General features: G+C 38.1%; 1 long non-coding RNA gene across 3 annotated transcripts in view; it reads left to right on the forward strand.

Annotated features, from left to right (window-relative positions):
* The window catches only part of LOC147584669 (uncharacterized), a 249,630-nt gene that overhangs the window by 46,020 nt on the left and 189,466 nt on the right, over positions 1-14,144 (forward strand). Inside the window, exon 1 of one of the 3 annotated variants that reach the window (XR_015255729.1) lies at positions 13,454-13,859. The exons of the other annotated variants lie outside the window; for them this stretch is intronic. This is a non-coding gene — a long non-coding RNA (uncharacterized LOC147584669). Of the gene's footprint in view, positions 1-13,453; positions 13,860-14,144 lie in introns of those variants that run through there. 3 annotated transcript variants of the gene reach the window in all.

Genomic DNA, 14,144 nt, shown 5'->3' on the forward strand with positions numbered 1-14,144 from the left:
TCAAGCCAAATGAAACTAGAACAATTGCCAAGCATTCTAATAACTTCTATTCCATGTGTGTGTCTGTCTTTGTGTATGTACGTGTATAACAATTTCCATATTAGCGTGTGTAACAAATTCCATTTTAGTGTGTGTTTCTGGATCTTTGTGTTCTTCATGAACTTCATGAACTCTATATAAAGGTACTGTTTGATTAAGAAAAGGCTTTCCTAAAAAATTTTGTGGAGATGGCTTTGAAATTTGGATTGTATTTCTACATGAGAAGCAGTTAATTTCTATTCGATTAATTTTATAAACTAAATCCAAATTTTATTATATATATATATATATAAATGGCTTACAATGAGTATAGTACAATAAATTAGAGCAATAAAAATCAAAAGAAATTAAGGATTTTAATAGTGAATGTCAAATATTTTATAATAGGCTGAAATCTTCTCTTAGAAGGCATTTTTTTTACCTTTCCCTAAATACATGGGTATGAAATTCAATGCAGAATTCAACTCTTAAAAACTGACTTCTACATAATGTAACATTTTATACAACTATCAAGCTTACATTTGGATAATCCTATACTTTCCTTTCCTTTCTCTATGTTTAAAATATTTTTGAGTAACTGGAAAATGCAATGTATAACTAAATAAAAGTCTTAAGGATGGTTAGGGAAAGTATGTTTAAAATAATAATTTATATAGAGCATAAGTCATGGTTAATATCAAATATCGACTTTGCTGGGGTATGTTGTCTGGATGTTTGATTGAACACTAGTCTATTTATTGCTATGAAGGATTTTTGTAGAAATGATAAAAAATCAGAGATGAAAAATCAGTTCATTTTAAGTAAATTACCCTGGAGGATGTAGGTGAGCCCCATTCAATGGGATGAAGACCTTAAGAGTACAATTGGAGGTTTCTCAGGAAGGAAGAAAATTGTCCTCAAGCCTTCAGCATAGAAATCTTCCTGAGTTTCCAGCTTGCCTGATGGATTTCATACTTGCCAGCCCCAGTAATTATGTGAACCAATTCCTCTATCTATAAACACACACAAATATACGTTAATAGTATCATATACATAATATATTAATATGTTAATTTGGATCAAGGTGAATACAGTGGCATTGAATAGGACATACTGAGAAACACTTAAGTGGCCACGTCTGTACCTATGTGCATATATACTGAAATTTGGGACAGGTTTTCATGAAGGTTAAAGGAAGAATTTGCAAGAAAAACCAGTTTGGCTGGGTAGAATAATTTATTGTTGCCATTAAACATACATATTTACTTTTTTAAATGTTTATTTATTTTGAGAGAAAGAGAGACAGACAGCAGGGGAGGGGCAGAGAGAGAGGGAGAGAGGATTCCACATAGGCTCTGCACTGTCAGCCCAGAGCCTAAGGCAGAGCTCAATTGAAAGAAACCAATCGTGAGATCATGACCTGAGCTGCAGTACAGAGTCTGACACTCAACCGATTGTTGGTTGAGCCAGGTGCCCCTAAACTTGCACATTTTCATGTAAGTCCCATGAAAATCTAACAATTTGTGTTTATGACTTTTAAATATTAAACGGAATTTGATTAAAATTTTTATATAATGAGATTTTGCCTCAGTTTATGTTAGAAAATGCGTTTTATATTAAATTTATTTATCTTTCCTGCATTTTCCAAGGTCAGTGACTAAGCAATGACTTTTCCCAGTGATAACAAAAAATGCCTCTAACCTTTGTTATTTCTTGAAGTGCAGAAAAATGTCAAACCAAGAGATATAGCGCTTCACAGTAGACTTTTTTTTTATTTATATATGAAATTTATTGTCAAATTGGTTTCCATTCAACACCCAGTGCTCATCCCAAAAGGTGCCCTCCTCAATACCCATCACCCACCCTCTCCTCCCTCCCACCCCCCATCAACCCTTAGTTTGTTCTCAGTTCTCAACAGTCTCTTATGCTTTGGCTCTCTCCCACTCTAACCTCTTTTTTTTTTTTTTTTTTCCTTCCCCTCCCCCATGAGTTCCTGTTAAGTTTCTCAGGATCCACATAAGAGTGAAACCATATGGTATCTGTCTTTCTCTGTATGGCTTATTTCACTTAGCATCACACTCTCCAGTTCCATCCACGTTGCTACAAAAGGCCATATTTCATTTTTTCTCATTGCCACGTAGTATTCCATTGTGTATATAAACCACAATTTCTTTATCCATTCATCAGTTGATGGACATTTAGGCTCTTTCCATAATTTGGCTATTGTTGAGAGTGCTGCTATGAACATTGGGGTACAAGTGCCCCTATGCATCAGTACTCCTGTGTCCCTTGGATAAATTCCTAGCAGTGCTATTGCTGGGTCATAGGGTAGGTCTATTTTTAATTTTCTGAGGAACCTCCACACTGCTTTCCAGAGCGGCTGCACCAATTTGCATTCCCACCAACAGTGCAAGAGGGTTCCCGTTTCTCCACATCCTCTCCAGCATCTATAGTCTCCTGATTTGTTCATTTTGGCCACTCTGACTGGCGTGAGGTGATACCTGAGTGTGGTTTTGATTTGTATTTCCCTGAGAAGGAGCGACGCTGAACATCTTTTCATGTGCCTGTTGGCCATCCGGATGTCTTCTTTAGACAAGTGTCTATTCATGTTTTCTGCCCATTTCTTCACTGGGTTATTTGCTTTTCGGGTGTGGAGTTTGGTGAGCTCTTTATAGATTTTGGATACTAGCCCTTTGTCTGATATGTCATTTGCAAATATCTTTTCCCATTCCGTTGGTTGCCTTTTAGTTTTGTTGGTTGTTTCCTTTGCTGTGCAGAAGCTTTTTATCTTCATAAGGTCCCAGTAATTCACTTTTGCTTTTAATTCCCTTGCCTTTGGGGATGTGTCGAGTAAGAGATTGCTACGGCTGAGGTCAGAGAGGTCTTTTCCTGCTTTCTCCTCTAAGGTTTGGATGGTTTCCTGTCTCACGTTCAGGTCCTTTATCCATTTTGAGTTTATTTTTGTGAATGGTGTGAGAAAGTGGTCTAGTTTCAACCTTCTGCATGTTGCTGTCCAGTTCTCCCAGCACCATTTGTTAAAGAGACTGTCTTTTTTCCATTGGATGTTCTTTCCTGCTTTGTCAAAGATGAGTTGGCCATACGCTTGTGGGTCTAGTTCTGGGGTTTCTATTCTATTCCATTGGTCTATGTGTCTGTTTTTGTGCCAATACCATGCTGTCTTGATGATGACAGCTTTGTAGTAGAGGCTAAAGTCTGGGATTGTGATGCCTCCTGCTTTGGTCTTCTTCTTCAAAATTCCTTTGGCTATTCGGGGCCTTTTGTGGTTCCATATGAATTTTAGGATTGCTTGTTCTAGTTTCGAGAAGAATGCTGGTGCAATTTTGATTGGGATTGCATTGAATGTGTAGATAGCTTTGGGTAGTATTGACATTTTGACAATATTTATTCTTCCAATCCATGAGCAGGGAATGTCTTTCCATTTCTTTAAATCTTCTTCAATTACCTTCATAAGCTTTCTATAGTTTTCAGCATACAGATCCTTTACATCTTTGGTTAGATTTATTCCTAGGTATTTTATGCTTCTTGGTGCAATTGTGAATGGGATCAGTTTCTTTATTTGTCTTTCTGTTGCTTCATTGTTAGTGTATAAGAATGCAACTGATTTCTGTACATTGATTTTGTATCCTGCAACTTTGCTGAATTCATGTATCAGTTCTAGCAGACTTTTGGTGGAGTCTATCGGATTTTCCATGTATAATATGTCGTCTGCAAAAAGCGAAAGCTTGACTTCATCTTTGCCAATTTTGATGCCTTTGATTTCCTTTTGTTGTCTGATTGCTGATGCTAGAACTTCCAGCACTATGTTAAACAACAGTGGTGAGAGTGGGCATCCCTGTCGTGTTCCTGATCTCAGGGAAAAAGCTCTCAGTTTTTCCCCGTTGAGGATGATGTTAGCTGTGGGCTTTTCATAAATGGCTTTTATGATCTTTAAGTATGTTCCTTCTATCCCGACTTTCTCAAGGGTTTTTATTAAGAAAGGGTGCTGGATTTTGTCAAAGGCCTTTTCTGCATCGATTGACAGGATCATATGGTTCTTCTCTTTTTTTTTTGTTAATGTGATGTATCACGTTGATTGATTTGCGAATGTTGAACCAGCCCTGCATCCCAGGAATGAATCCCACTTGATCATGGTGAATAATTCTTTTTATATGCCGTTGAATTCGATTTGCTAGTATCTTATTGAGAATTTTTGCATCCATATTCATCAGGGATATTGGCCTGTAGTTCTCTTTTTTTACTGGGTCTCTGGTTTAGGAATCAAAGTAATACTGGCTTCATAGAATGAGTCTGGAAGTTTTCCTTCCCTTTCTATTTCTTGGAATAGCTTGAGAAGGATAGGTATTATCTCTGCTTTAAACATCTGGTAGAACTCCCCTGGGAAGCCATCTGGTCCTGGACTCTTATTTGTTGGGAGATTTTTGTTAACCGATTCAATTTCTTCGCTGGTGATGGGTCTGTTCAAGCTTTCTATTTCCTCCTGATTGAGTTTTGGAAGAGTGTGGGTGTTCAGGAATTTGTCCATTTCTTCCAGGTTGTCCAATTTGTTGGCATATAATTTTTCATAGTATTCCCTGATAATTGTTTGTATCTCTGAGGGATTGGTTGTAATCATTCCATTTTCATTCATGATTTTATCTATTTGGGTCATCTCCCTTTTCTTTTTGAGAAGCCTGGCTAGAGGTTTGTCAATTTTGTTTATTTTTTCAAAAAACCAACTCTTGGTTTCGTTGATCTGCTCTACAGTTTTTTTAGATTCTCTATTGTTTATTTCTGCTCTGATCTTTATTATTTCTCTTCTTCTGCTGGGTTTAGGCTGCCTTTGCTGTTCTGCTTCTATTTCCTTTAGGTGTGCTGTTAGATTTTGTATTTGGGATTTTTCTTGTTTCTTGAGATAGGCCTGGATTGCAATGTATTTTCCTCTCAGGACTGCCTTCGCTGCGTCCCAAAGCGTTTGGATTGTTGTATTTTCATTTTCGTTTGTTTCCATCTATTTTTTAATTTCTTCTCTAATTGCCTGGTTGACCCACTCATTCGTTAGTAGGGTGTTCTTTAACCTCCATGCTTTTGGAGGTTTCCAGACTTTTTTCTGTGGTTGATTTCAAGCTTCATAGCATTGTGGTCTGAAAGTATGCATGGTATGATTTCAATTCTTGTAAACTTATGAAGGGCTGTTTTGTGACCCAGTATATGATCTATCTTGGAGAATGTTCCATGTGCACTCGAGAAGAAAGTATATTCTGTTGCTTTGGGATGCAGAGTTCTAAATAGATCTGTCAAGTCCATCTGATCCAATGTCTCATTCAGGGCCCTTGTTTCTTTATTGACCGTGTGTCTAGATGATCTATCCATTTCTGTAAGTGGGGTGTTAAAGTCCCCTGCAATTACCACATTCTTCTCAATAAGGTTGCTTATGTTTATGAGTAATTGTTTTATATATTTGGGCGCTCCGGTATTCGGCGCATAGACATTTATAATTGTTAGCTCTTCCTGATGGATAGACCCTGTCACTATTATATAATGTCCTTCTTCATCTCTTGTTACAGCCTTTAATTTAAAGTCTAGTTTGTCTGATAGAAGTATGGCTACTCCAGCTTTCTTTTGGCTTCCAGTAGCATGATAAATAGTTCTCCATCCCCTCACTCTCAATCTAAAGGTGTCCTCAGGTCTAAAATGAGTCTCTTGTAGACAGCCAATAGATGGGTCTTGTTTTTTTATCCATTCTGATACCCTATGTCTTTTGGTTGGCGCATTTAATCCATTTACATTCAGTGTTATTATAGAAAGGTATGGGTTTAGAGTCATTGTGATGTCTGTATGTTTTATGCTTGTAGTGATGTCTCTGGTACTTTGTCTCACAGGGTCCCCCTTAGGATCTCTTGTAGGGCTGGTTTAGTGCTGACTAATTCCTTCAGTTTTTGTTTGTTTGGGAAGACCTTTATCTCTCCTTCTATTCTAAATGACAGACTTGCTGGATAAAGGATTCTCGGCTGCATATTTTTTCTGTCTAGCACACTGAAAATCTCGTGCCAATTCTTTCTGGCCTGCCAAGTTTCAAAAGAGAGATCAGTCACGAGTCTTATAGGTCTCCCTTTATATGTGAGGGCACGTTTACCCCTTGCTGCTTTCAGAATTTTCTCTTTATCCTTGTATTTTGCCAGTTTCACTATGATATGTTGTGCAGAAGATCGATTCAGGTTACGTCTGAAGGGAGTTCTCTGTGCCTCTTGGATTTCAATGCCTTTTTCCTTCCCCAGTTCAGGGAAGTTCTCAGCTATTATTTCTTCAAGTACCCCTTCAGCACCTTTCCCTCTCTTCCTCCTCTGGGATACCAATTATGCGTATATTATTTCTTTTTAGTGTATCACTTAGTTCTCTAATTTTCCCCTCATACTCCTGGATTTTTTTATCTCTCTTTTTCTCAGCTTCCTCTTTTTCCATAACTTTATCTTCTAGTTCACCTATTCTCTCCTCTGCCTCTTCAATCCGAGCCTTGGTGGTTTCCATTTTGTTATGCATTTCGTTTAAAGCGTTTTTCAGCTCCTCGTGACTGTTCCTTAGTCCCTTGATCTCTGTAGCAAGAGATTCTCTGCTGTCAGCTATACTGTTTTCAAGCCCAGCGATTAATTTTATGACTATTATTCTAAATTCACTTTCTGTTATATTATTTAAATCCTTTTTGATCAGCTCATTAGCTGTTGTTATTTCCTGGAGATTCTTCTGAGGGGAATTCTTCCGCTTGGTCATTTTGGATAGTCCCTGGCGTGGTGAGGACCTGCAGGGCACTTCCCCTGTGCTGTGGTGTATAACTGGAGTTGGTGGGCGGAGCTGCAGTCAGACCTGATGTCTGCCCCCAGCCCACCGCTGGGGCCACAGTCAGACTGGTGGGTGCCTTCTCTTCCCCTCTCCTAGGGGCGGGATTCACTGTGGGGTGGGGTGGCCTGTCTGGGCTACTTGCACACTGCCAGGCTTGTGATGCTGGGGATCTGGCGTCTTAGCTGGGGTGGGTAGGCAAGGTGCACGGGGCAGGAGGGGCAGGCTTAGCTTTCTTCTCCTTAGGTGATCCACTTCAGGAGGGGCCCTGTGGCAGCAGGAGGGAGTCAGATCCGCTGCCGGAGGTTTGGCTCCGCAGAAGCGCAGAGTTGGGTGTTTGCGCGGATCGAGCAAGTTCCCTGGCAGGAACTGGTTCTCTTTGGGATTTTGGCTGGGGATGGGCGGGGGAGATGGCGCTGGCGAGCGCCTTTGTTCCCCACCAAACTGAGCTCTGTCGTCCGGGGGCTCAGCAGCTCTCCTTCCCTTTGTCCTCCAGCCTTCCCGCTTTCTGAGCAGAGCTGTTAACTTATGACCTCCCAGACGCTAAGTCGCGCTTGCTGTCGGAACACAGTCCGTCAGGCCCCTCTGCTTTTTGCAAGCCAGACTCGGGGGCTCTGTGGCTGGCGAGCCGCCCCTCCGCCCCGGCTCCCTCCCGCCAGTCTGTGGAGCGCGCACCACCTCGCAGCCCTTCCTACCCTCTTCCTTGGGCCTCTCGTCTGCGCTTGGCTCCGGCGACTCTGTTCTGCTAATCCTCTGGTGGTTTTCTGGGTTATTTAGGCAGGTGTAGGTGGAATCTAAGTGATCAGCAGGACAGGACGCGCAGTGAGCCCAGCGTCCTCCTACGCCGCCATCTTCCCTCTCTCCCCCGACAACCCACAATAGACTTTTCAAAATGAGGGTGCATATATCAAATCAAATTTTATCTTTAATGTTCTATATAATAGGCCATTTTAATCAAAATAAATGATTTGTTATATCATATTTTTCATAATATAGCTTTTCAAAACAAACCTTTCTTATTTAATTATGAAAGAGAATAATCATTTTGAAATAAAATGTATCTACATCATATTATGAATTTAAGGAAACTGCAGGTTTCATCATTATGTGAATCTGCCTATTTACATCATTTCAAACCAATGTTAATGAGCATTATATAATTTAGGCCTATACGTTTTGGGTAATTTTTGTTAAAAGTGTGTGTCATATGGGGCACCTGCGTGGCTCAGTCAGGTTAGCATCTCACTTTGGCTCAGGTCATGATTTCATGGTTTGTGGGTTCAGTCTCTGGGTTGGGCTCTGTGCTGACAGCTCAGAGCCTGGAGCATGCTTCTGATTCTGTGTCTCTCTCTGCCCCTCCCCTGCTTATGCTCTGTCTCTCTCTGTCTCTCAAAAATGAATAAATGTTAAAAAAAAAAACTGTAAATAAAAGTCAACTTGGGTAATATAAAAAATATTAATTGTATAATAAAAGACATAGAATCAAATCTAATCATGTTTCCTTCTTTTGTCAACGTACTTATTACCCCAAGATGTTTGAGCAAGATTGGAAGAGACACTGAGATTCTGCAGCTACTAAAATTATTTTCCTAGCAAATAGACCACAGTACATTTTTGCTTGGGGTGCAATTAGAGAGAAAGAAAAAGAACAATAACAGAACAAATTTATAAATGCAACAGTCATCTGTTCCAAGCCTACATGGACAGATAGACAGAAGTCCAATCAGTGGTGTTCCAAACACTCCTTCCTCTTCACACCTCTCCCTCAAAAAAATACCTAATAGGAACAGAGAATCAGGAGCGAGTAGCCAGATGCAGAATGGCTTCTAGACTAGTTTATCCAAATCTTTTTTCGTCAACCTACACAATCCAAAAATAATACATCAAAATTAGAAAAATACTGATTGTTTTTGTTATCATAAATGGACCTGGGATCAACTACCCACCCCACTGCAATCTTATCTTCCATTGCTTCCAAAGCAGGTTACATAGTCTATATTCCCAAATTCCTGTTCATGTTCCCAGAGTATATGTTCTCAATGTCTAGGCATCCATTCTTGAGGATGGATATGGCTGCTGACAGATAAGATCTTGGTGAGCTATCCTGGTCCATGACAGGACTTCATTGCTCTTAGGTTTTCCCTAGGCTTATTCTAAGAAAATTAAAAGTGTCTGTTCAGGACCCAGAATATCAAGGAGACAGAGAGCTTGCATTACTTCCCCAAGGCCACCACTGTTAACAGAGATTCCTTGCTATTAATTTCTGCCCACAAGAAATCTGTCTATTCCTGACTTGCCTTTCTTTTCAAAGACAATCACATTAGCAGTAGGTGCCAGATTGTTCTGATATTTAATTATTATTCAAAAATATCATATATAAAAAAGTCACTAAATAGTGAAAAATATTTCTGATGTAGCAAATATTCCTAAGCAAAACATTCAAAATAAAACCCCAAATAATACAGCATCTTCTAGTCTGACAGTTTGACACTATTTATTTTCTTCCTTTTGCTTATATGAAATAATTACAAAAAGAGTTATAGGAATACATACAAACAAGTATGAATAAAGAGGTAAATAATTAGCTACTTCTTAATTATATACCACTACTCTTGGCTTCCACATTAACATGAGAAAGAGTAAAGATCATTTCAGGTTCTTGACAAGATGAAGTTCTCTCTCTCTCTCTCTCTCTCTCTCTCTCCATACCCAGGCTCGTAGCCTCACCTCAACAAAATGGCTGACATAATTTGCACTAAACCTGCCCAGATCTAAATCTTTGTCTTGTGTCATTCACCATAAGGTGTCCCAAACCCAAGTGTGTTACCCCCTTTCAGTCTCTAAATCGCATATTCCACCTCACAGTCCACTCATGAACTCCACAAAAACTTTCACCCATAGTCTCTGGAATCACTCCATCTGCAGCACAATCTCTAGGCTTTGTTTCTCCTATTATTCTCACATCACCTTTTTGTACTAATTGACACAAAACTTTTTTTTTTTTTCACAAAGATGTTGACAAGTGGCTCATTCTCTCTCTCTCTCTCTTTTTTTTTAATGTTTATTTGTGTGTCTGCGAGAGAGGCAGAGCATGAGTGGGGGAAAGGCAGAAAGAGAGGGAGACACAGAATCTGAAGCAGGCTCTAGGCTCTGAGCTGTCAGCACAGAGCCCAATGCGGGGCTCAAACTCACAAACTGCGAGATCATGACCTGAGCCAAAGTCAGTGGCTCAACCAATTGAGACACCTAGGAGCCCCAAACAATTGACTCATTCTAATATAACTCCCTAATTCATTGTAATTCCACTTTTCACATGGCTGAAAATTTCAGTACTTTGAGTTCTCCTAGCTTGGAAATTTCATGGTCTTAGAATTGAAATATAATTTTATTATAGTATAGTTATATAATGATACATATTGTTATTATCATATACCATTATAATAATATATATCATTATATAAGTGTATTGTAGTATAATTATATACTATGATTTTTATAATAATTCCTCTAATTATTTTGTTCTCCAGTTTGCCTCAGCCACATAGTTGCATGATCATACAATAGACCTTAGCTAGGATGGGTGCCATTCTCTCTTATCACCACCTCCTTTCTTTCCTAAACTTGTTCCATAACTTTGTATAGTAATCTGACTCCAGCTATTCTTCAACTATCCCAGTACCTAAAATCTATTGTTCCTACTTTGTTGAACTATCTCTCTCCCCTTTTCCCTACTTTCTTTCCCAGAGTGCATACTGCATTACTATTATGGCTTTCTTGTGCATTTCTTCAATTTCCTTGTCCTTTCTCTCCCCCACTATACTTTCTAGAATCATCGCCAACTGGTTAAATACAACTTACTCTTCATGCCATATGTGTGAGATAATACTCTCTCTTTCCCCCTACAGATTCATTATTCTCTTGTTTCTCCTTGATCTGTCACAGAAGATTAGCCTCTGTGGGCTGCTTCATCTGAGCTGCCTGCTTTCTGGTTTCCTATTGGGATCAACTCATGGAATGAAATAGGGGGAGATTGGAGTGGGGGGGAGACATACTTAAGGTACTTATTTTTCTGGCTTGATTCCTTTCAGGCCGTGGGTTTGAGGGGTTGCTCATTCTCTAGCTAAGCTTCAGTCCCTATTGTGTGTCTTTCACACCTTCAGCTTTAATCCTCTCCATTTTTTAGTTTATCTCTGAACCATGATTCATTTATTGGGCATCTGCTTTCTAGTTTTCCTTCTTTGGTGATCTTATCCATTTTCAAGACTTTTAATTTCAATTCTATCTATGATAATGAATGTCAACTTTTGATTTGCAGTACAGACTTGTCCCTTAAATTTCAGAACCCATGTATAATAACCTACTCACCTTTTGCACTGAGATGTCTGATAATTTTTCATTTCCTCTCACTGTTCCCCTCACTCATTATTTTTAGTCTCAATCTTCCACTTTGTTCATTCCACCTCTTGCTGTCCCTAAGTATGTCAAACTTGTTTCTGCCACAGAGACTTTGAACTTGTCACACCATCTACCTGGATAACTATTTCCTGGATATATGCTTGCTCACATACTGTCTTCAAGTTCATTGCTTACAAATCACTTATTCAGGAGGCCTTCTTCACTACCGTCTGGAAAGAAAAAACATCCCCTCACCCCAGCCTCTTCCTATGTCTCTGATTTTGTTCAAAAAATTTGTTCCATAATTCATATCACTACTTAACACACATATTTATTTGTGTTTGGTCTATTGCTTTCTCACTGTTGTATTTCCAGTGCCTAGAATAGAGTCTAGCATATAATATGTGCTTAATAAATATTTGCTGAAAGAATTAATGAGCAATGATAAACACAATATAGCCATATATGTATATATATTCTACACTCTATATGTTCATAAAATAATTTTAAGGGTATACTCATGTTTTTTTTTTTAATATTATCACAAGGCATAGTACCTATAGTGTAAATGGTGTACTATTAATACTCATCAGATACCTTTCAGGACTGTGATGTTGAGGAATATGTCTTTCTTACAAATAGAAACAACTTGCTGTTCCAACAACCTTGTACTTTACATGAGATAGAAATTATTTCTTATGGGCACCAGGGTAGCTTATTTGGTTGAGCATCCAACTCCTGGTTTTAGGTCAGGTCATGATACCAGGGTCATGGGATCAAGCCCTGTGCCTGGCTCTGTGCTGAGTGTGGAGCCTGCTAAGATTCTCTCTCTCTCTCTCTCTCTCTCTCTCTCTCTCTCTCTCTCCCTGCCTCCCTCTCCTTCTGCCCCTCTCCCCTGCTCACACTCATTCTCTTTCTCTCTCTAAATAAAAAAATAAAGAAAGAAAGGAAAAAAAGGAATGATTTCTTCTCCACAATAGATCTCTTATGTCTTACTATGTATTTGAATAAACATAGCCCTTTTTATTGGAGACTAGAAAATTACATTCAATATAAATGGCTAAAATGCTGATTAAAAAAACCCCACAATGATTGAAAATATATTAGACTCCAGTACACTTCTAGGCTGTTCTGAAATTTTTGCATCATTATTTTTACTTAAATATTTGTTTAATTTATCCTAATATGGCTCATAGATTTTATAAAGTATATAGATATTTGTTTAGATCATAATGCCTTCCTTCATAATATCAATAAATACACATATGAGAGAGGCATATCTTCATTATGGTGTTTCTAAAAGCCTATACAATTTAAGAGACAATAATACATCCTTAAGACACATTATAGCAGAAGCAAAATACCAGGCAATCTTCCTAGAATAAACCAGTGGTATGTTGTCAATGCCATTAATTTACTTACTAAAATTAGGCTTTTAATACACTATTTTGTGCAGAATGTATTCTACGATCCAAAATACTTTTCTGCAATTGCTTAATAATGTGCGTAGGTTAATCAGTCAGTCCCAATTTTATGTCTGGAGATATTTTTAATTTATAGGTCATTGTAAACAAAAGAGGCAAGAGTTGGAAAGTTATCTTATACATACTTTAAAGGATCAAAGAAGAATAGCCAAAAAAGCATTTTCCTTGATCAAACACATAAAAGTACTGTTAATTAATCAATATATCATGTAAAGCTATTACATAAAATTATTAGTAATTTTTAAAATCTAAGAGTCACATATTAGATATAAGACTAAATTTTCCTCAGGCAGCCAATCTTTTCTCCAGATGTATGTTAGGCATTTGCTTCCTTTAGACAAAAACCAAAAATTATTTATCCCCCTCAGTCCCTGGTAAACAATGGGGCAACCATAGCATCTGCTATCAACCAAACCTCCTCCTTGTCTTACAAACATTCTGCTTTGCCCCTGAAATCAATATTCACAACATTTCAATGGTTTGAAATGAGAGGTGTTTGAAACAGACTGTGGTATATCCATAGAGTTGAATGGTACATTGTAATAAAAATGAAAGAAAATATATAAAAAAGAGCAGGTATTCTCACAGACCATATATTCATAACTCCAGGACAGGCAATGTTAAGCTATGGTGGTAGAATTCAGAACAGTGGTTCTCTTGAGGGGTCAGAGAAGAGGATTGATTGGAAAGTGATTAAAAGGCTGTGTTCTGGGTGATCAGAATGTTCTATAACTTGATCAGGTTGGTGGTTGCTTAATGAGCTGTTTACTTACATTTGTTATAAGCAAATTACACCTCAATCAGACAAGAAAACAAGTGAGAAGTTTGCCTGCTTTACCCCCTGGTGATCTGAAGATTGGAGAGTTACTGTTCCTCTTTACATTGTGTGAGGTAAGCAGTGAAGGCTAGGAAGGCATCTAGTACTTACAGGCATCGTTACAGGACATTAAAATATTTTATCATGATTTCTAGGGGATGAAATATTAAATTTGAACATTTTCAAATGCTTAACCCTCAAAATAGATCATCTATAAGAAAAGAAATGTTAAAAGACTGATCTCATGAAGACCTGAACTTACTTTACTATAACACAGTTTTATGAGATGTGTGTGAATGTTCTTCCTATGAAAGGTGAACTATATTATTCTGACCATAAATGAATAAGATCACAGAGAAACTCAATCTAGTCAATTTTGTTTTTTAAAAAATTTTGTCTTATATTAAGTGTACATCAGAGTTTTGTTTTGTTTTCCTTTTTCGGGCAAAAGCAAGAAGAAATGAAGGCAAACTGTATCAGCATAGTGACTGGTCTGTTATTAAAAGAGTTTTGTTCAATATAGATCCACATAATCTCTGCAACCTAGACAATGAAATATATTATACTGTAACTAACTTATAAAAGTTAAAATAAGCACA

Source organism: Puma concolor, chromosome A1, assembly GCF_028749965.1.
Source record: "Puma concolor isolate L17-30 chromosome A1, mPumCon1.1.hap2, whole genome shotgun sequence".
NCBI lineage: Eukaryota > Metazoa > Chordata > Mammalia > Carnivora > Felidae > Puma > Puma concolor.